Below are 23,395 nucleotides of genomic sequence, written 5' to 3'. Positions count from 1 at the left end.
TTCCTCCCGTTCTCTGGCTCGCTACCCCCTCCCTCCCGTCCCTTCCGCGCGCCTGGTATCCCTTCCATCGTCTTACAGCATCGAGGAAACCATCTCTTCTCCCTTTCTCCCTCACAACGTGTCTTTTACTTACTCTCTCCCTCTCCCTCTCTCTTTCTCTCTCTCTCTCTCTCTCTCCCTTTTCCTTTTCTTCTTTCTTTACGCGTCGTGGTTCGCGAGGTACGCGACCGAACCAACGACTCCTCTCTTTCTCTGGATGAGAAACGACTGTCCTCCGATACTTTCGAGCCGGCGCAACGACGAACCTGAACACGATGGCGAAATGCGAGCATCCGCGGCCACCATGGGGAGAAAAAAATAGGCGAGGGGACTTTCCTCTTACGAAGGCTGCTACTACGAGCTCTCTATCTTTTTCTACCTTTTGTTTGTCTTCGTTCTTCTGATTTGTCTGATCTCGTTTCTATCGATGCGACAAATCGTATACGTACGAAGATTACAGGAGGAAACGTGATAAATAACATTTTGGTGATTTTTATGATTAACATGAACTTGTAAATTTAACATGGAACTGATTGACAATATACTTGAATCCTAAAACTTATCGTATGACTTATCGTATTCTTTCCCTATGATCTTCATATATTCTATGTATTGCGCAATCGAATGCAAATTAATAAGCAATTACAATTACCCGATCGACTAGTAGTTCATTTTAAACGCGTGTCCATTATGCTTAACGACGGTATGAAATGTCTCGTAACGTATATATTAGCATACGCTATTACGCAACCAAAATAATACGAATAGTTGCAAACGCTATTAATACCGCGGACAAATTCTCGGCTACTTTAGAATCACGACGTTCTCCATCGGCGTGTACACGTGTGTCTCGAATCAGTTTTCTGTTTTAGCGGATATTGGGAACGCGGCTTGGTATCTCGAATGAAACCGAGGGGCTCGCTTTTCTCTTTCTTCGGATAAGAAATGAACGTCCGCCAATGCTTTCGAGTCGGCGCAACGGTGTCGACGAAGGAGCACGACGAAGGCGATGACAAAGTGCGAGCAGTTGTAATGAGTTTCCTCAAAGTCCCTCTATTTCCAAGATTACATCGGAAGGTAGAGATGTAACAGCTGAATTCGTTGCACGCTTGTCAGCTCTTTTCCTCAGACTCTACCCCCTACGCTATATTAACTAGATGTAAATAAGGAAATGCATTATTACTCGATGCAACTAATTGCATATTGCGATAGCTGACGTGCAAATGCATAATCACATGGAACACTACTACGACGATGGAATAACGCGTGTAGGATACTAGCCGTTCGATTATTGTACGTTCATTTAACCTTTATTATGGAAACGTATTTACTCTGAATCTATTGACCATGTCATTTCTTAATCCAAATCTTTTTATTGGGTTAATAGTTAGTAAATAGAAATTAATTTCAACTGGTCAATCTTAGTATCTGTAAATATAAATGTGATATAACTTATTCGTAACGGAAACGATAAAAAAATTGTTATATTCAGGAGATTCGCCATGTAAGCGATGAACCAATTCGTTTTCGTCGTAATTTGTAAACTTTAGTTACACCGTAGAATTAAGCTGTTGTTATCTGTAGATAAAAGTGCATTCGCGTTTTGTTCATGACCGATACGTGTTTCTGTGAATAATAAGTCTTGGAAAAATTGGTAAAGATTTTTATAACATCTTCAAACATTTTAAATTAAGATTATCATAAAAGAAGACGAAACGAAGGTTCGGAGAAGACCACGATAAGTCTCATTCCCTATTTTTTACCGCGAAACAGTTTTATGATTTACCACGTTGCCAATCACTCCGGTATTACAAAAAATGTCTTTACATTTGGTATATAGTATAGGTCAATTGTCATATAGCGAAAAGTAGAAAGCAAAGTACATGAAACGTAGCGTCATCTTCGAAATAGTTCGAACACGAGAGACATGTGCCCTCATAGTAAGAAACAGGTAATCGTTTAATTATTGTCCTATTGGTGATATTCAATTTTGGTAAGGACTGGACTGCGGCGTTTCAACCACTGCGTGGATCGAAGAACGTCCTGAAAAAACCCACCAATGGAAGGGCTCGGTCTCGCGTCCTCGCCGATGCTATTTACGTCGGCGTGGTTCAATCATCGTGCAAATACTGACCAATTTTTACGACTTGTCGTACCTTTTATCGATCGAGAACGAATGATCGATAAAATTTATGAAACGTTCGTTGTGTTGCTATATCAATGTTTTATTGGCCTCTTCTATGTCATGATGCTTTCATCGGAGAAGCAAACTGAAGAGTTTGTGAACACGTGTGTGTTAAGAGGGGTTGGTCGAGGAATCGAAGCGAGTAAAAAATAGACACCCGTTAGTTCGTTGGGTCGCGCAGAACCGGTGTACGCTGTTCAGAAGCCAATTAACGTAGTTACAGGGAGCAGAGTTCGAGAACAGTGAAGGTTTTATTACGATTACGACAGAAGGGTAACGAGGTAACTGTATCAACCTTATCACAGTTATCCGTGCTTATAGTAATAATCCGTTTACGTGTTGTTGCTCGTAAGAAAGAAACTAGAAGGACCAGATGATTTTCTGGAATCCTTACATCAATATTCCTTTCCTTTTGTATCTCGCATGGGTCACTATAATTTTTCTATTATAAGTCATCAATTCGAATTTATCGTGGGATTTTTAAGATTTTTTATGTTACATTAAATCTAATTAGTAACCCCGGAACAACTTGACTCGACAAATTCCGTTGACAGAAAAATCATGAAAACGCCGAATTACAAATTGTTCGATGTCGTCAAACACGAATACGATCGAGGAAACAAAAGCCACACCGATTTGCCCTTCAGATACTACACGGTGGCTGGAAAAATGCAACGTGTATCGGATGATACGTACTTACACGATAGTACGTATTGGTGTAAATCAGTGGACACCCGTTAGATGGTGTAACGAGGGGAGGCGGGCCAGGTGGTCCGTCGGTGCGAATATCCATTATAGATTCGGCGGAGTGTAGCTGTCGTACGATCCTACTCATTTTCCGTGTATTCGTGCAGCGTATTTCTGGCATCGATGAGCGTAGGTCCATCGTATTGGTAAGAGGTTGTGTTTGTGTCGGTAGAAGAGGCGAGTTAGTTCACGAGGGCGCCTGTGTCGGCGCTCGCGGCGCCACCGGTTCATTCCGCCATCGGCGCCCGCGACGTACGGACGTGAAAAGACGCGAGCACGGCTCTCGTTTGGGCGGACAACGTGAAGGAGTGGACAACCGTTGCATATCGCGTACATACAACAAAACAAAAACATCGGACACGCAATACATCGATTAACGCAAGATTCGTCGGTAATATATTACGGGTGTTCCGAACGTGATATACATACGTATATGTATATATATGTATACATATATACATATATATATATACATATACATATATATATATATTCGTAGCGTGTGAAATTAGTGCGACGGATATCAGTGAGAATTCAGAGAGAGCAGAGCATCGATTGTCCTTTGTGTGATCGTCGTTACTCGGCTTCTTGTTCCTCGGGACGCCACCGCGACGTGTCGTGCCGGGGCTCGAACGAGTGAGAGTCTCATCGTGGGCTTCGAGGTCCAATTGCAAACGTCGTCGTGTTATACCTGCGCGTCCCTCTCACAAAGTGAGGCTCGTCGAAGGTCTCGTCGTCTCACCGGTGGCTGGGAGACGTGGAATGATATTTCGTCGAATCGGAGGTGCAGCCAGGCTCGTTAGGCTGCGACGTGACACGCGAGCCGAGTATTTGATACGTTAGGTAAGGAATATGCTGCGTATCGCCCAAGTCGATAAAAAGAAAAGAGGCCGCGTTAAATCGTGTATATTCGTATAGTGAAACAGTTCGCGCGTTTATTCGGTTCCGATTCTTCGCAAAAAGTGCAACCGATAGTAGTCATAGTTCATTGAATCCTTGAAATTTGAGGTTGTGACACAGTTGTGCTTCGGTAACTAAAGAAATCGATAGATCGTAAATCGATAGGTGAGACACGGTCAGAAGCGATACAGTCATTAGTGTTTTTCGTTCTTTATACGACGTCATATATATGTATGTGTGTTTATCAGATGTCCATGTATGATTGGAAAAGTGCAAGCAAGATAAAAGGTTAGATACAATACGACACACGAGGACTGAATTTGTTTAGGTAAGATAGAATAATACAGTTCGATTCAGAAGGATGTCGATTAATGGTACATCCTCTTTCGTTTTCTTTATACGGTGTAACATTGCCTCTGTATATATATAAGTATGTGGTGCGCGTCCTGTCTTGTTTCGGATTTTATTGTCCGCTCGAGCGGCGATCAACATGGAAACGTTCGAACGTTTCCAAGCAATCGAGAAAGATTAACGTGATGACGCGCGCGTTGCGTGACAAACGTGTCATCTTTCGACACACTCGAAATTCTTATACTACTAATACCCTTATGCTTTACACGCGTACGTGTTGTTTCTTTTTCTTTGAATACCGTGCATCACCGATTTGCAAACTCGAGTCAATGAAAGAAAAAATATCGAAACTCGAAGGTTGGATGAAAAACGTAGGTCTTCGAGGATCTTTAGAACCGTGGAAACCGTGGAGAACGTTTAAAGAAGCACGGTGACGCAATTTTCGTGCAGGTGCAATTACATGGCAATCGCGCGAGGCACGTCAGCAAAATCGAGAGCCGTCGTAACGGGTCTTCTTTGGTTTCGCGGAGCGCAAACGCCGTTTTACCGTTAACGACCTAAATCGACGCCGAAGAACGAGATGCGCGCTCTTTTGCGAGTTCTTCGTGAGAGCACTTCTTACGTCGAGTACGGCTGGAGTGGTGGAGGCCGAGGATGCGCACCGACTCTTCGTGCTTGGCAAAAGTTTTTTCGACCGTTTAATTTGATGACTTCAGAGTCGCTTTAAGGGACCAACTGATAACACGCCCGCCTCCCACCATCTATCAATCGGTGTGCCTTCGCGTTGGACACGCTTCGCGTCCCAAAGTTCCACGCCAATGCGAGCTGCAGCGTAACATTGGCGTACGAATTTTTAAATGTCGATTCCATATATTCGGCGACAAATCATTCTAGATAAATACTTTTTCACCAATTCGTTACGCTACCGTGATAAAGGCGACGAAGAATTTTAAACAAGAACTCGATCGAAGTTCGTAATAAAATTCAATATGACTAACTGACGAAGACATTGTACATCATCGAATGTACTATGTATCTTTATCGATGATAGGTAACCACGCAGAAGGAGGGAGTGGTGGGGGGATCGGTCAAACGATAACGCAACGGAAGCACGTATACGTCACTCATTCGACCATACTAGGCACGCTCTGGTTTTCTAGCGAAAATTGCGGGCTCGCTTCGCCGCGTAATCTCGACTACCTCGATGCAGCTTACATCGCTGACAAATAGATCGATAACATTCGAGAAACAGTTATATCCCATCGCGGCTGCTGCTACGCGTTCGGCTTTTCACGCGTGTCGGTTTATTTCCGTGTTTCGTTTCAACGATTCTTACCTTTTCAAGCGTAACGTTCTGCAGAATATCTTCGCCTTCATTCCTCTGAATATGATTCGCGAAACAAAGAGAGGGAACAATTTTTTCCTCATTCCATGGATAAAACTCGCGTATTTTTCCTTTTAATGGCTTTTATCCGGTTGAAATAAGAAAAGAAATTCACAGAGAGCTCGGTTAAATCGTCTACCGCCGGGTGGAATTCGAATGTTGGCAAGAATGGACTTAGAGAGGTTTAGCGGTCAAGCGAATTCGAGGATACCTTCAGACTCGTAGACTGGCGGACGAAATGACCTAGGCCGTTCTTTTACAGTGTCACGTCTGATTGGCTCGATCAGCCGTCTCTATCTGTGACTTTGTGCAGCTCATCTTCAGTTTGTCGTGGATGTTCGAACGCAGTGCCAGGACAGTGAATTTAGTGTTTTGTTTCTCGTCAACCTTTTTTCTCTCTGTTTCTCTACGTTTTGTGAGTATATACATTTTTGGCTATGAGTATTAGCAGCGCATCTGTTAGATACGTTTACTGGAACACTTTAACAAATTTTACTACAAATGAAGTAAGAAACGCCATAATATTTCAATGCATTGCATCTAACAAAGCGACAAGCAACACTCGCTGAGCTAATTACTAGAGAAATCTTAAGATAATACGTATATAGATTTAGGATTAATGTACATATAGATTCGATGAAACGCTCGATCTATTTATCACTTTTACCAAGAGACGATTTTCTCCGATTTATCCGATCGATTCGGGGGTTTCAGCCTGCTATCGTCTCGATCGTAAAATTTTAGCATTTCATGTCCGAACGATATTAAATGTCTCCGGGGCGAGATAAAGAGCGCAGAAAAGACAAAGGGGGCGTATCTTCTGTAGAAGGATCGATCGTCTTATGAAATCGAAACGTGACTAATCGCGGAAGAGGAGTCGCTGTTACCGAGCATGGTATCGTGCCAGACGAAAACGTTTCTCCGCCTCGATAGTTTCGATCTGACCAGCAACGATAATTGTTAACAACGAACGGTCGTTCGAAAAAACGACGAAATGTTGGATTCAGCACATTAAACGACGCGCTCACCCTTCCAGCTGATGAATCTCGTGACTAACCGGCGTAATCCGCGCAGCGCAATTAGCATACATGAATAAAGAATCTATGAATCCTTTAAGTCAACTGGCAAACGCCGGCTGAATGAATAGATGTTTGTAACTTGTTCGTAGTGCGACGAATAGGCTCACGTTTGTTATAATCAAACCTATTTATAAGGTGAATCGTGATTTTAATGCTTTCTTTAATTTGATTAAGTGATTTAATTAAGTCGTGTCATCGATAAAAGTCAATAAAAATCGATTTCTGACTGAGGAAATTTATCAACAAATATTAATGCATCTGAAAATGAAACTCAACGATATTTCAGTTGATAGTTAATTGCTTGATAGGATATAAATATTATGTCAGAAGAGCTGACAATACAAGATATGTACACTGATAGTTCATAGGGTATTCCAAACACTCTTCTGTTATGTTTACGCGAGTAATGGTAGTTGTGACTTGAAAGAAAGGAAAGCAAGTCGCATATCCAGTCGGTTCATTTCCTAAATCCAAAGCGACGTGTAGAATTTCCAAACGATCTTCGTTGATGCTGCAGTGAGTGAACTTTCGTACCGGCTAACTCGACGCTTTTACTGCTTCCGACAAATTGTTCGGCAGCGTGGTGACCTTATTTTATTGCGAGCCTAGCGATAGTCTATTCAAAATGCGTTTTACGGGCTATTAACGAACGTACCGTAATTTCCTGGAATAACGTCCGAACGAAAATTCTTTCCTCACGAATTCGGTCCTGTAAAATCGATTCCTTCGTTCTGTTCAAAAAAGAAACACGACGAAACGCGACGTTTGCCTGGAACAGTCTTTAAGAGCTCGTAGCTACATCCGATCATTGGAATTCTACCGATAAAAAGAAACGCAGAGGAGTAAAAAGAGACACAGAGACAGAAAAACAGGGAGACGTGGTATCTTATATTGCCGGTGGAACTCGAGACACGCAGGTAGCGAGCATAATTTTCTATCTACCTACGAACGCCCCGTAAATTGATCGAGGTTACGTCGAGCGTATTTTGTTATAGTGGAAAAGGACTCGTATACGCCTCGAACGATTCTCAGCCGCTTATTACCGGGCTTCGTTCGTTCGTGCTCAGTCACGCAACGCGCCACTCGGTATCGTGGGATTCGCTGGTTGTCGAATGAACTCGTTTACGAACTCGGGAAGGACGAACTCTGTGTTGCGTCGTCGTGACTGTGTCCACGTTTTCGATGAAAATCGATCGTTCTCGTTGTCGTAGTCACAGTCGTTCTCGTCGTCGTCGTCTCCGTCGCCACGTTGAAAAACGTTGAACGTTCGCGCGCTGCCGCGTTGTACGAGACGTTACGTGCCCGTTCGACCTTTCCCCGAGCCTCCTTTGCAGCCTTCGTTCCAGGGGCAAAAAGGGTCCCTCTCCGTCCGCCTCTCTGTCTCTCCACGCGCTACGGTTTCGTCCTGACTCTTTACCCCTCTTTTTCTCCGCGCGGCTCCCTTTCTTTCTATCTGCTAGTTCACCCTCCCTCTCTTTCTGTTCCTTTCTCCGTGTTACTCGTCCTTTTTCTCTCTCTTTCTCACTCCCTCTTTGTCGCACGCGGTAAATCGCTCTCGCACTCGACAAGAACGGGGCGAGTTCCCGAAATAATCGTGCGTATCGATCCTCACGCGGGGCGTGCAGGGTGAATTTATTCTCGTGCACGGGGAGAACGAGAGACTCGTACAAGCTCGCCTCGTTACTTAATCGTTCCGCGTTAGAAACGAAGGGTATATAGCGTGGAAACTATAGCGACGTAGTAGAGGCGGTAGCGTCTCCTGCTTGTTTGTCCGAGAAATATACAACCGAGCTGTTTGTCGGTGACACAGGAATAACGAGGATTCGTTGGCCAGTTTGTTCGGAAAGATATTCTATAGTGGTAATTACACCGTCTATTATGATACATATTCGATGTGTTTTCATAGCGAGCAATCGAACATGGGGTAGTAGGGTATGTGCCGCTTGGTAGTATTCTCAAGTTGGCAGACCTGACTGTTTCTTTCGATCCCTGACGTGCATTCGACTTATTCGTTTTATCACTTTTCGAAATTGGCGACAGTTTCGTTTGGAATTTCAGTTTTCGCCGTAAGCGGAGAATGAGAGCAAGTGTTATCGTCGGTCGATATTTGCGGCAGCACCGGTCATTAGATCCGCTTTAACGGCGGGGACACAGTGTGTGACACACGGAAACGTGCACTCTTCCACCATTTCCGTGGTGTTGCGTATCGTGCTCGCGAACGTGCCGTATTTCTTTCGCCTGAGAACTAGATCCGTGGAACGCCACGATCGTTTTACGAAGCCTCCTCCTCGTGTGTCGTTTTCTGGCGCGAAGTCAACAGTACATAATCGTAAAATTCGCTTGATCGCGAGCCTAAGAACTTAGAAACAACATGCGAGTCCCGAGTGTTCGCTTCGCAAGGAACGCCCAAGGTACATATTTACCGGGTTGGTAGACATTTTCTGTGAATTCGCGTATTTGCGCGTCTGTCGTTAAAAAACATGACCCGCATCGTCTTACGTCTCTTCTCTCGTTTCTTCGTTATTTTTCCCGGTCCCCGGAGCACAGGTAACGACTAGTCTCTCGTATTTTCGTTCGTATTTTCCTTCTTTTTGCTTTCCTTTCTCTCTCTCTCTCTCTTTTTTTGTTCTTCGCGGCGTCGCGGCGGAGAGAACCCTTGCGCGTTTTTTCGCGGGACATTGTTCGGCGCGCGTTTTGTCCGCACGTCAGCCATCACGGCGTATTGTATTCATTGTTTAGAGGCTGTTGGAGCTCTACAGGCAAGAAGACGGCAAGAGAGAAGGGCACCTCGTAGTGGCTCCGAAGGAAAGGAAAACTCACCGTTCGCCGGCTTATAGACAACGCCGGGCTCTTGCTTGCTTGCTTTCTTTCTTTTTCTCCCCCGTGTTTCCCCCTCTCCCTTTCACTCGACTCCGAGGCTTGCACGAAATCGCGTGTCGCTCCCGTACCGCGTAGAAATGTCGCCTCCTCAGGATCACGAGGTTCCGTGATCGCAGCTGTGCGCACAGCCAACGTTCTTCCTTCTTCGTGCGCTTCCTCTCCACCTACGGCCCGTTGGAAATTCAATTTCTGTGCAAACGAGTGAAATCAAGAGGAAGCGAATGCAGGAAGAGAAACTGGACACGGAGAAGGGAGGGCATCGCAAGGTAACCGTGAGGAAACATAGATAAAGAGAGGAGGAAAGAAATTTACAGTTGTACCGTTCTGTGTATCGGACCAGTGAGACAAGAGAGAGAGACAGAGAGTGAGAGGGCGCGCTTATTGTTCTGCTTTCGAAGAAACGCATTGGAGAAGGAGAAAGAATTGACAGAGGCAGACGCAACGATTGCTCGTGTTTGTATACACGTATATACTGCCTACGGAGTAGGACAAAGGGCACGTATGGGACAGAGATAAACGCATAAGGACGGGAAGAAGAAACTGGAAAGGATGCGTCCGATTTGCCAGTGATCGAACGTAGGCCTCGTCATTATTGCTTCGTGCGTGGGTGAAAACAGTGGTGTCGCTGGAAAACCGACCGAAGGGGAGAGAGAGAGAGAGAGAGAAGAGAAGGAGTAGAGGAGGAAGGGAGGAAAAGCGGCTGGCGGCGGAGGCCACTTCCTGTGGGCGACGACAAGGTACAGAAAACAGTTTCGATATCAAATATATTATTTGCTCGTTTTTGAAACCTAAGCTAAACCAAGGGTGTCGTTTAACGCCGCCCTTGGTAATAGCGGCAATTCTCGCAGAAGTAGAGCAATTGGTGTTAAGTTGTATTTATAACACCCTGTTAAAATTATAAACGCTCTCCCATGGAAGATGTATCGACATACATACATATATGGTATGCGGGAGTTCGATTGAAGTTTCTGTATTTGTCCGACGCGAAGAATCAAAATTAGGAAAGCGTTTACAGTGCTCGCAGGGTTTGTATTCTATACGCGTGGTAGTAACCTCGGACATATTCGTTATCTTATTATTCTAATTATTGTTTATCGGGGTTAGTAAGTTGGCAGTACGCGTGTCAGATGGCGCGAGTCATTTGGATCCGCCTGCAAATCTTTATCTATCCATCATTTCATAACACAAATTCAAACACATTTCGGGAATTGAATAATCGTTGGTTGCGTACCAACGAATTCTCACATAGGAAAACGGGATCGTAAAAGCTTAGAACAGACTCAGAGAGTAGCGTCAGTGAATAGTAGCGTAGTTATACATGGCCATGGGAGATTCAAAAGTTTTCTGTTTACCGTTACTAATCCTGAGGACTACCGCCGCTAGGGTCGTTCTCGGCGACGAGTTGACCGTAGGCAGTTTTAGTACGTGCTATTAGACTGTGCAATCTGTAGCCCGGAATTCCTCGCCGATAAAACCCCGAACGAAATAGCAGGTTATTTAACAGGAGAAATAATCGTTTTTAAACAAGCGTGTACTTCATTCCCGTCGATACTAAAATCTTTTACGCTCTGGTCAGTTTATACGAGAGAAGAAGACTCACCTTTTAAGAGAACCGATTTAATTAAATAATCCTTGTTATTACATGCGGTTCGTGGATTGTGTAATAATCGGGTCGCTTCGCGAGAACACACTGAAACGCCAGACGTTTCATCTCGAAATGGTTTTAAATGACAATGACCACCATCGAGTCGAGTTGGTTCTCTCTGTGTACCGTAATACTCGATCGGCGCTCGTTCTCGCCATTATGCTAATGAGACGTATTGTCGTCGGCCATGGCGGCCAAACTACTCCTCGTTCAAGGAACTCGTGTCTGTTAAAAAAATCCTTTATTTCGACTAATCGATTCCACGTTATCGTTCAAAGAAATTACATTATGCAGTAAAATGCATACTCCTACGATACTTGTGTATTTACGTGTCGATACGAGAATACAAACTGCCTTTCTTTCTACAAAAAATAATGAAAGAAAATAAAAACGGAAAAAGAAAAGAAAAAAGAAAAGCAAGGAGAGATATACGCAGAGCACGTTGCACGGAATTCGCTGTTTGCAACGATGTCTTCTCTATATTTATTGCGTAATGCTTGAAATTTTTGTTACGGCCCGTAGTCACGTTGGTCGTTACACGCAGCGCCCGTTCGAAAATCCCCGATTATATCGACGTCGTTATTCACGACGGCGCGCGACAGTTGTTACTGCTCGTTACGTCTCCGGGTGTCTCTGGTTTATTTAGAATTTTGAGGTGCGCTCGCGGCCATCGCGCGTATTTTTTTCCCCCCACTGAATCTCTTTTCCTCTCTTTCGACAGAGGGTTAGAGAGAAAGAGAGTGAGAGAGAGAGAGAGAGAGAGAGAGAGGGAGAGGGGAGGTGGACGAGAGGCGCCCCCGTGTGCAGTTTTTATTTCCGGTGCGTTAAAAGCGGTACGAGAACGAGAACTCGCTGACGGGTGCAAACTTCACGCAACGAAGAATAATCGCTTGGCGCCCAAGCGTCGATTCTCGGAAGCTGAAAATTTTTCGTGTATTTTTTTTTCCTCGCTCCGGAGACGGCAAACGATAGCGATGTCGATGATAACGGGAAAAGCGAACGACGCTAACGACATGGTCGCTGTCTGTACGATACCGTTCGTGATAATCGAATTCTCGTAACGGTTGACAATGTCTATCGATTCATTATGACATTAGATGTCGCCTCTCGCGCAGAAAGGGGAGAAATGCGTTTACACCGAAGCTGTCGCGTGATCGATACGAGAGTCGACCGACTGCCGCGTGCGCTCGCTCGCTCGTCTAAAAACTAAGAATCACTTCGACTCGGTCACGAAACATCTCCCTTGTTCCAACTACATAGTAGGGAGAAATAATTTTATTTGCTCGTTTCTTAGGTGACAGGGTAGTAATTATGGTTTTAGAGGGGAATAACGATGTTTGACCTCTTTGACCTCGTTACCGAAACTGTCTCTGTATATAAAGATCGTAGAAGAAAACGTGACGAGTGCGTTTTTGGTAATTCTTTTTATTTCAATTTGAATTCACTTTATGACTAAATAAAATAGTTAAAGGTAGGTAGAAAGAATCTGTTAGATCCAAAGGTAGAATTGACGAAGAAATTTGTAGAAGCTAAAAATATGGCTCTTAAGATAAATAATACTTTGATGTTTTTAGTACTTTAGCGTTGTAACATTTAATGTTCTTCTTTATAAAACATAGAAAATCTAACCTCTTCTGCTGTCTATTCAAATTGAAGTTAAAATGTATTATCGTTTAGAGAAAATATCTGGGCTCATTTTATAATGTCACTAAATAATATTTGAATATTTGATAGATAGAAGATAATTAAATTTACTTCATTAAGTTACTAAAATTGAATCCAGCTAATGGAAAAATTCGAAACATTTTATTCCCCTTGTTACTCGCTTTTTATTTCAAGCTGAACAACCATTAATTGGTCCACTTTCTTTCTAAATTCGAATACGAATAAATGATCGCACTCTGTTGCGAATTTCCAACATGATCGTGCGCGATTGCAGCCACCCTATGGATTCACCGTCGATAACTGTTTGTGTGTTTTAAGTGTTTTAACGTTGACCTTGCCGCTCGGCATGCTCGCGGAGGCTCAAGATATCGCTGACGGATATTATATGGTACAATGGAACAATAGGGCGACTACTGTGAGATCGCGTTCGCGCGTACAAAAGCCATAATAAACGAGGATGTATTAGCAATGTGATTCGAGTTAAAATCACGCCGAAACGTACACATCCGTGAGTTCGCTGAAACGTGGTGTTGCATCGGTGGAGGGAAGCAACGCATAGTTTAGCGAACGTAAGAGGGAGAAAGATAAGTAGGGAAAGGGGGGAGGAGTGGGATAAACGAAGACAAACCGATAGAGAGAGTAACAGGAACAATGGAATCCAGAATTATTAATGCCCGTTGAATTAATCACTTCAAATGTACGACCGTTAACGTCCTTACGCCAAGAGTAATCTATTTTGATTAAGATTAATTAATCAATTATCCGGCAAATTACCAAGTCTCGGAGCAGCGGCGACTCGAATTGTTTTTACATTTTCATTCCGCGAAACGAGCCTGGCCATTTTTTCGTTCCCCTCTTCTAGTTACTTTTTTCCCTGATAATAGTCGTGAAATGTAATTATGACATTTATTATTGTAGCGCCTTTGTAGCGCTATGGAAAACGATTAAAACGAAGAAGAACATCGACGGGAGAAGTTCTGTGTCTTATTCGTCGTATCTCGTAAATAGCTCCGTCGACGTTGAAAGAAAGTACATATGTACTCGTAAAACGTTCGATTCCACTCGTTCCGTGAGTTTATCGTTTTTACAATAGCCACGACAACGCACCCTGCCGGAGAGAATTCGTTTCGCAGCCGAATGCGACATGTTCTTTCGGTCCTCGATATAACGAGCAACGAGCGAGCAGGAAGTAAAAGTGCAGTTAGTGCTTGTAATTAACGCACACACGGGCTGCGTGCGTTTTCAGCCGTCGAACGGAATACATGTCTTTTCTTCGCGTCGACTCACGCACACACGATCGTGCTTCGATCCGTCTTATCGATGCAACGATTAAAAACATTTGCAAACCGCATCTATCACTCGATAACGAATTTCGTTCGTTAAATAATAAGAAACCTTACTTCACGGGTTTCCGTATCGATACAATCGGCGTTCCCAACGTATTAGACGCTTCGTTCCCTCCGATCTTAACACTATCGAGACAATAGAACAAACTATCTGCGTCACCCAGTAGCGGTCGGAGATTACAACGCCGGCACGCTTAACTAATTATCATAAGATCTTCGTTCTGGCCACGCTATTGAAAGAAACGATTTAATTTGCACAAGGTGTGTAATTATCGGCGTACCTCGAAACTGGAGCGATTTAATTTCACCGAGACAAAGAAACCGATAAGGGGCTCGTCCGTTTGTTGCTCAAAAGTGATACACGCATCAGATTACGCGGCGGTGGCGGTGGCTATCGCGGCTGCAATTATTCCTCTCGCGACACGTACAAACGCGCATATACACTCGCCTTTATTTCCTACGGCCGTTTTTCAGAGGCGCGTATACGCTCGTGCTCGCGCTCACGCGCGTATACCTGTCTCTCGCACGCGATTCCATATAAGAAAGTCGATGGTAACGCCTAACGTGCCTTCTGAAACTCGATACATATGTGTGGTACGGATTCGTGGCACACGAGCGGCAACACGAACGATCACATACACACACACGGTCCACACATGCACGCTATTCCTCGTTCCTCTATTGTGTACGAGTACACACACGAGGTCCCTCGCACACGGTCACCGCGCGAACGTACGCGTGGTCGAGGTTTTCATGCGATAGTGTGTGTACCCGGTGATCCTAGTTTGCTGGCAGCTGCCATGAAAAAACCGAAAGCCGGCCTTTTGCGGCCCTTCCCGAGAGATCCCGGCTGTCCATGGCCCCGTCATGTATTCAACCTTCGAAAACGGAAGAATACGAACGAGCGTTTGTCTTGCTCTGTTCGCTAACCGTGACAGCCGGATATCGGGAGGCGAAGAATATGTAGTACAGCGTAGTTTCGAGATTTTCGGACAACCTTGATTTTCTCCCTATAAAATGTTAGATTCGAAAGTTCCGTATTCATCGAATAAACGATGTTCATAGGAAATATTAAAACAATAGTCACGTATGTGTTTGGTTGTAACGATTTGAATATTCGCTGTGAATAAGAACGGAAAGGGTCGCGTAACCGCAAAATGGGAGCATAATCAGTATCTGTGGTTTCGTACGGATCGTTTCGTAGTTAATAAACATCGAAGAAGAGAGGTTACGAGCGAGTACAAAGAAATGCAAGGACCGACGTTAATTACGACACATCGAGCATTGAACGACTCGCCGACGAGACCGACTAATGCTACCCTATTCAGGATTTCCACGTTATATTCTGTCTCCCTTTCTTCATTGAAATCGCGCTCTACTTTTCCTATTCTCGTTTTATTCGACAAACGGCCAGCCCTCTTGTTATTGATTAATGTATTCGGTATTCCGGATCAACGATGCGCCGACTTCCTCTCTATTCTGTTTCTATATCGCCACCCTCTTCGTCTCCCAATCTTATCGATTGTTTTATTTTAACTGGCCGTTATCTCTTCCACGTTAAGCTACCGCGGTCTCTCTTCGACTTACGTTTCGCCAATTGCCGACTTAATGACGGGTGTAATTCCGCGATTTCATGTCAGATTATTCCTCGCTTCGTATATACATATGTGTTTACTATATCGTCTGTTTCCTTTCCTTTTATTATACCAGTTAATGACTTAATGCAAAGACACGCTACATTGTATTAAATATGAGTCTTCTCAACAACGTGTTTCATTATCGTGTTAATTCAATTCGATATTTCATAATAATAATTCAATATTCACCATAGGATTGTAATTTATAGAAAAACGCAAACAGTTCTCCTATACTACTTGACAACCATGTTATCTTATCAGCCATGTGACACACATACGTTCCCGCGATCATTGATCGCTGTTTATCGCATCGATTCTTACAAACCTGTTCCTCCACAAATCCGAAGTTTCTCGTTCACCAAAGCTTTTCCACTAGTTTCACGCACGTAGCGATGCTACTGCGTGAATTTGGTTCCCTAAATCGTCGTCTATCCGGCAACAGCCCGCCATATTCCCTGCACCGATGTTAAATATCCTCCGCTCGACTTCGTCTCGAATTTCTCTGGCCTAAGTTTTCGTCTCCTTTCGACTTGCAAAAACGCAGGCATTTCGCCGGGTTCCTTGGTCCTCTCGGTCCTTTGCGAGAGCAAACGAACGCGCGCGTGTTCCATCGAGAAGGAAGCGGTCGAGCGAGAGAAAGAAAGCGAGCATCGACTCGAAGCGGAGATGACGAGGACGCGCTGGCGGTGATCTCTCTTCTTCTCGCGGCATCTTTCTCTGCGGGGAAAGGGTCCTCTTTGCCGCGCGTGCACCAGGTTCTGCTCTTCACTCGTTCTGTAATCTGTACGGCACGGCGGGCCGCGATTGGACCGCGGGAGGGGTCGTTGTGGGAAGGGACGACGAAAGTGAGAGAGAGCGAGTGGGATAGAGGTCGGAGAGCGAGGAAAAGGGATGCCGGGACGATGGCAGAGAAAGAGGATGAGGAGGAGATGGCGGTGGAGGGAGGGTGTTACCGTCGCATTTCAGAGAGGACTTTAGCGCTCTGGATGGAGGTAGGCTAGCCTAGTGAGCACCAGAAGGGATAGAGAAAGAGAAACGCGAAACGCTAAAGGCGAAGAAAGAGAGAGAAGTTGGCGAACAGTGGTGCGAGTAAGAGGGAGAAAAAGGGTCGTGAGAGGAAGCGAAAGAAGACTAGGGGATCCACAGAGCCGGCACGTCTCTCTGGCTATGCTGTATGCCGTGCCGGCAGGGTACCCTGCTTCACATTGCCTCCGTCTTTCTCCCGCGTGTTCGCTTTTTCGCTCTGTCGTTGGCGTTCGAGCTCGTTCCTACCCTCTCTTTCTCTGCCTGCCGCGTTCTCTCTACGTTTCTCTCTTTCTGCAACGGTCGTAGCGTTCGCGCTCGATCTCTCTCTCGGTCGCCGCTGCCTCTGGTCTCCTGGTTCCTCTCCTCGCGCTCGTTCGTTCAATACTCTGGGAGAGAGTGAGGTAGGAGGTGGAGGAGGAGGTGGCGGAGGAAGAGGAGGAGGAAACGGTTGCGAGGGGAGGTAGAGGCCAGAGGGAGAGAAGCAGCAACTCTCTCGCGCAAACCCGACGGACTTACGGAACACGATTCCACCGTTGGTTGGTGGGCTACGGATGGTTTGTTCGCACGATCGAAACCAGCCCGGCGCGACCGAAGGAGAGCCAAGAGAGAGAAAGAGAGAGCGAGAGAGCTCTCCGTTCGCTGATACGGAATGGAACCGCGATCGGTTGAAACGCGGCGACGGCAACGCGACGACGACGGCGGCGACGGCGGTGGTGCCGGTGACTCTCGCCAATAGGTAGTATCGTTTCTAAATAGGTAGTTGACGACGCGACGTCAGCTACGACCGGCTAATGTGGTTTCTAGGTCGATGGCCCGACACACGGGGCACTTGTTAAACCGATGTGCTCCAAATATTCTATGGTGTCGAGTATCCTTTCGCGTTACTTCGCTCCAAAGTTTAAGGGAAGTTAAAGTTTAAGGGAAACGAGAAAGAAAGAAAAATGATACGTAGCTGTGTGTATCCCTTGGCGAGGGATAACCTACGAATACGAGATGTTATAACGTTTTTGCACCCTTCCGTTGGTTACCATTGTCGAAGAATCGAATAAGGTCACAGGGAGAAGCGGAGGAAATAAGACGTGGATATTAAATAAAAAGTAACGTGTATCGTGTGCGGCTCCGGGACTATTGTCCTATTGGAGGGGTAGTACCTTTTATTGTCGTAAAAGAGGTTCACCAACGCGCAAGGGAGAATGGAATCGGGAGTCCTGGTCGTACGACTCCTCCGTTTGTGCTTCGTTCCACGATATACACGAGGGCTCAATGATGTATCGTTAAACAAAAAGCACTTGGCTGTGTTTGTATACGGAAGTACGTACGGCAGAAGACTCGCGATACCGGTGAGCAGACAGGCGAGTTCAGTCAAGTTACCAGCGCAAAGTTGTTGTGCTTCGTCGGCTAACCATCTGTCTTTCTCTTCCTTCGTAGCTCTCCTCTTTTTCTTTTCGTCCGTTCTCCTCTCAATACGCGGTTGTCTGCAATCGCATATAAGCGCGTGGTACACCTATATGCATACCTCCGCGTATCTATACATATGCACACATTCAGCTATCCGGAGTCGTGACCTATGGTGATCGATACAGAGTGCCGCTCATTTGCCACGAGGTGAAACGACTACTACTCTTCGTCTCGTTTCCTCTCTTTATTTTCCTTTCTTTTCCCTTCCTCTGTAATTTCTCCCTCCGCTCTTGCTCATCGGCGATATACCTCCGGTTCCTCTTTCTCTCTGTATCTTGGCCTTCTTCCTTGCGTTCTCTCGCCCTCTTTTACCGCGGTGACGATCTTCCTACCCGACACTCGAGGAATAATTAGGACGGGTTCGTTGTTAGCATGGAGATTCGTCGGCGAGGCTATACTTTCTCCGTTGCGCCAGTCCTTTCCTCTTCGTCTCACGCACGGACGAGTAAGTTACGGCCGTCGTGGCGCAGGAAAAGAGAGAAAAACAGAAGGGTCGAGAAGGAACGACGAAAAGACAAAACGAAAGATCCTATGCGGATGCCAGGGGAGAAGATGGAGAACGCGACAGAAGGAAAAAGAGGAGAGAACGCCGGGTATGGTACCGAGTTTCGGATAAAATTCATCGCTGCTCAAACTCTTTTTCTCTTTCTTCCCCTATCTTTCCCTATATCCTCGTTCCCCTTTACTCTCGAAATGTTCTTGCTCGTTTCTTCATCGGCTCGTCTCTTATAGAGTTCTGGCTCTCTCCATCGCTCGTGAAACGTTGCTCCTCGTGGCAAAAGGGACTCTGCACTCGTTCCTTCACCTCGCTCTCCGGCAGCGTACGTTTTTTTCCAACTCGTTTCTCAGGTATTCCGCCGCTCTTAACGGTCGAGCGAGAGAAGAGCGGAGAGCGAGAGGAGAGTGGACGAGTTGGAGAGACGACGTTTCGCGCGTCTCTCCTTCACCTCCTCCTATTAATTTTCCACAATTCGTTTTGTTCGTAAGGCCATTCGTGAGAAACATTATCGTTACCCTTCTGCTTGCTAATTCGCCATATTCTTTGAGGCTTGAGCGGTTGTCGCGAGCCGTGACATTCTCGTTTCATAGCCTTCACAATCGCTGCGTGTACGCGTCGCTTCGGGACAGTATTTCAGTCAACGATATCGAACCTAGTAATTAGTAAAACGACGAACAAAAATCTAGCTACCTATCAGTGGAAAGATTACAGTTGCTTCGTAACGTTAATTCCAATCGTATCGTATCCGTTCCACCAACTATTGACCGAAACGAGTATTCGTGAATCAGGTAGGCATGTCTTCTTACGCTCGATACATGCGAAGAAACGTTCGCTTGGCTAGTTGCTCCGATACTGTATGCCTCGTTTATAAGCCGTTGCGAAGTCTCCAACGTTGTAGCAGCCGATCTCCCAATCGGTACCGCGGCCATAAATCTAGCGAAGGTGCGCGCCGGTTTAGCCGTGAATTAATCGACGATGAGTTACACACGGATTAACCGTGTTTGCGCTGCTCGGTCGTACCAATGACACACACCGATGCCGAATTCATTTAATTTTATTCAATATCGAGTCGCGATCGAATGTTTATAGACTTTCCATATTTTCGTATTTCGCATTATTTCGCAGTTTGCGGTACACTTTAGTTGGATCTAAAGTATTACGTTCAACGTATTGCAGGAATTAAAGAAATAACAGGTTACGATGTTTCATCTAGCCGTAAAGGATTGTACCTACAATTAGCGAATTTTCTTTGTTGTGTCCACGGTTAATCGTTATTTCTACTTATTTTCCATTTTCATTGGTGCAAATTCACGTTAACCAACATTCTCAAATGTTCATATCCTGCTTGGTCGACGAATACCGAATTCTACGTATCATTGCTATCTGCGGATCTTCTTGCGATTCTTTTGCCAGTTATTGGCCATTTCCTTCCCAAACTTCGAATTGCGTTACGACTCTGTACTATCCTCTAACGAAACAGACGATGCGCATACACGTTCGATAAAAACAGGCAGAAAACGAGCATGGAATTCAGAGAAATGCGAGATAATCCGTGTCCCGCGAGATTTATACCGCGATATCGCGAATTTATTACGCTTGTCATCGATTATGCACACTCGCGTGTAAAATGGTAAACGTTGGAACCGGGTCAGTCTTCGATATATGCTATCGACTACGAATGAAAAGAACGGAACGAGAAGGAGAGAAAAAAGAAATGCAATCGTTTCGAAGCTTGCTCGCGAGAAAACGAGGCGATGCAAAAGGGGGACATCCGGATGCGATGCTCGAAAACGTACGTAGAGGAGGCCCTCGTATTCGATTGTAAATTGTTCATAAATTAAACAATCCTGTTTCGCAACGGTACAAACGCTGCAGTTAATCAAATGTAGCGTAATTTTCAAAAACGACTTATACCGTTGAGGTGGTATGGTGATAGGTGCGTAAGGAACTACTCTTGGTGTTTTTAACTAACAATAGTTTATTTAGAATTAATCAACAATCAGAGTTAACAATTAACAATTGACAATTACACTTAACAGACAACCGGTAACAACTAACAAATAACGATAGACACCGAGAGATCATTCGACGCGTTGCTATGCAAATAGTACCGAGGAGTTACACATTTAATGGCGTAAGACAGACTGCCTGCCCTTTTGTTTCGGATCGCGTAGATCCTTCCCTTCGTAGCCCATCGATATCCCCCACTAGCGTGCATTCATTAGATGTGCCGCCAGTGCTGGCACGTGTATGCTCTTCCGAGAATTCGGCGGAAAGAGTGTGAAGATATCGATGGTACATTGGGCACGTCGGTGTTGCGCTTTGGCGGCGTCGCGCTTTGCATCCGGAGCCGTTGAAAAGTTCCGTGGCCCGTGCCGCCACACCGTCTTGGTAGGAAAATGTTGTCGCTGTTGTGCATGTAAAAATAAATTAGCTTACTACTTTGTTTTATGTCTGTTCGTCTTCATGGAAAGAAATTGGTGTTGTTCGAAAAAGCGAACTGATACTCCATCAAAATTCCATTTAAATAATTCTACAATGGCGAAAAAGGTTGGTATATTTCTTCATGCTTTGAGAATAGGTTGGAGACACCAGTATAATGAGAAAGAATTTCAAATATACAGGGTGGTTGGTAAGTAGTGGTACGAGCGAAAAGGGGGTGATTCTAGGCGAAAAAAGAAGTCGAAAATATAGAATAACAATTTTTCGTTCGAGGCTTTGTTTTCGAGAAAATCGACTTTGAATTTTCGATCGGTACGCGTCCACTTTGTCGCGTCTCGTTATAACGGATCTCACTGTAGATCGTTGTCTCGATGGAAAAATGAAAAAAAAATTTAAAAAAGAAATTTCTGTTCTATATTTTCGACTGTATAGTCACGTTTACATCTTTTTTAAATTCATATAACACAATCGATCAAAAACAGACTTTGTTTGCTAATTATAATAAAATTATTTCTAATATTTAATATAAAAATACTCGTCTACATTGACTTCTATGCTTAGAACAGAATTTAGTGTTTTCTAAATTCAAAATATCATTTGTATGAAATGACTTTATTGTAATCTGTGAAATATGAGCCACTCGAAGCTATGACCTGTGCTTTTCTTAGTACGACCAAAACTCGGCTTTACTTTCGCATCAACGATATTTCGTTCGGGATATCGATACTTCAAAACACAGAAATGTCCATCGACGCGAGAAGCGAAACGAAGACGATAAACGAGGCATACTATCCCCAATGTGTGTTGTCGAACGAAATTGAATTCTGTTTGGTTTTGGAACCATAGGTGTCGCGTTGAGACCAGGGAAACAGGATCGAGAAGGTGTGACGTGTAGAACGCGAGGGCAGGTGTTCGTCGCACGTACGACTGTCCCGTAATAAGATTCTGTGGGTGTGCCAAGCGAAAGCTGCGGCTGTTCCATGAAAAATGGATGCGTCTTTGACTTTTTCTTTATCAAACTGTAGTTAAGAGCGTGAACCAAATAACTGGAGAATCAGGAAGAAAACAAACCGCGAATATTGGAAAAGTATTTAGGTTGTTATTTCTACCGATGAAACGAGAACTAGAATGAAGGTTAACTGGTGCTTAACATCCTCCACGTTTCTTCGTTCGGACAGCATTCCTTTCGAGTGTCCCTCTTAAAAGAACGTATATCTCTGAATCACTGGATATACATACGTATAGATTTCTCATACAAATTTCTATCTAACATTGTAATTTACAATTCGTTAATATATATTTTTTTTTTATAAAACATTAAATATATCGCTAAATGTAGCCAATTTTTCCTACCGACGATGACTGTCATATTCTGTTATTCGTACACGTACGGAATAATGAAAGAAAACAGTAGAACCAAAGTGAAATTTAATGTGGTCGGCTTTATGGCTTGTTATTCGAGATTGCATAATACGACGTCGTAATGAAGTACTGCTTATAGTTAAACGATCGCGAACGTAACTTCATTCATAAATGTGGGCGGGTGAGGAGGGGGAAATGTTGGAGAGGGGAGGACGTTTGTTACAGCGCGAAACGACGAATCGTATTTCATGTACGACTATTGTATCGAGCGTTGCCTCTCCCGAGCTCTCCTCGACTTTTTCACCCGTTCGCCAGCCACGACGGGGACCGTTATATAAATCTATGACGTCCGCGCTAACAGTTGTCGAACGCTTGTAAATTAGACGAACCGTGATTTCCTAAACGTTAATTACTTTTTTTCCTTTCCCCACCTCTCTTTCTCTATCTGTTTATTTTGCCTGTTCGTTTCACATCGTTGCACGATAATTCTTCGGCGAGTATTATCCCGCGAGGACATTAAATCGCAAATATCGCAGCAAAACGCATTCATTGGAAAAGTGACCGGTCGCCGCGTCGACTGGAAGATGAAGTTTTGCTATTACACCAATCGGTGCGTCATAAATCGGGCGCGCGCGCGCACATCTCGTGATTCACGATTATAGATGTATCGTAAATCATCGGAGTGCAGGCCGGAATTTTCAAATTACCGTACAATTCGTGTATAATTTTACGGCGTGTGTTGCCACCATA

The 23,395-nt window shown here is 44.6% G+C and overlaps 1 protein-coding gene across 16 annotated transcripts in view; it reads left to right on the top strand.

Moving 5' to 3' along the window:
• Positions 1-3,471: 3,471 nt before the first annotated feature.
• Positions 3,472-23,395, top strand: part of LOC117215851 (bromodomain adjacent to zinc finger domain protein 2B-like) — a 232,859-nt gene continuing 212,935 nt past the window's right edge. For 4 of the 16 annotated variants that reach the window (XM_033462358.1, XM_033462357.1, XM_033462359.1 and 1 more), the window contains exon 1: positions 9,901-10,302. The gene's annotated coding sequence lies outside the window, so the exon portion shown is untranslated. Of the gene's footprint in view, positions 3,815-9,879; positions 10,303-23,395 lie in introns of those variants that run through there. The other 12 variants (XM_033462370.1, XM_033462369.1, XM_033462367.1 and 9 more) reach the window with 9 other exon arrangements.

Source organism: Bombus bifarius, unplaced genomic scaffold (assembly GCF_011952205.1).
Source record: "Bombus bifarius isolate JDL3187 unplaced genomic scaffold, Bbif_JDL3187 scf7180000009832, whole genome shotgun sequence".
NCBI classification, from domain to species: Eukaryota; Metazoa; Arthropoda; class Insecta; order Hymenoptera; family Apidae; genus Bombus; species Bombus bifarius.
This window is presented reverse-complemented; position numbering and strand designations above follow the sequence as displayed.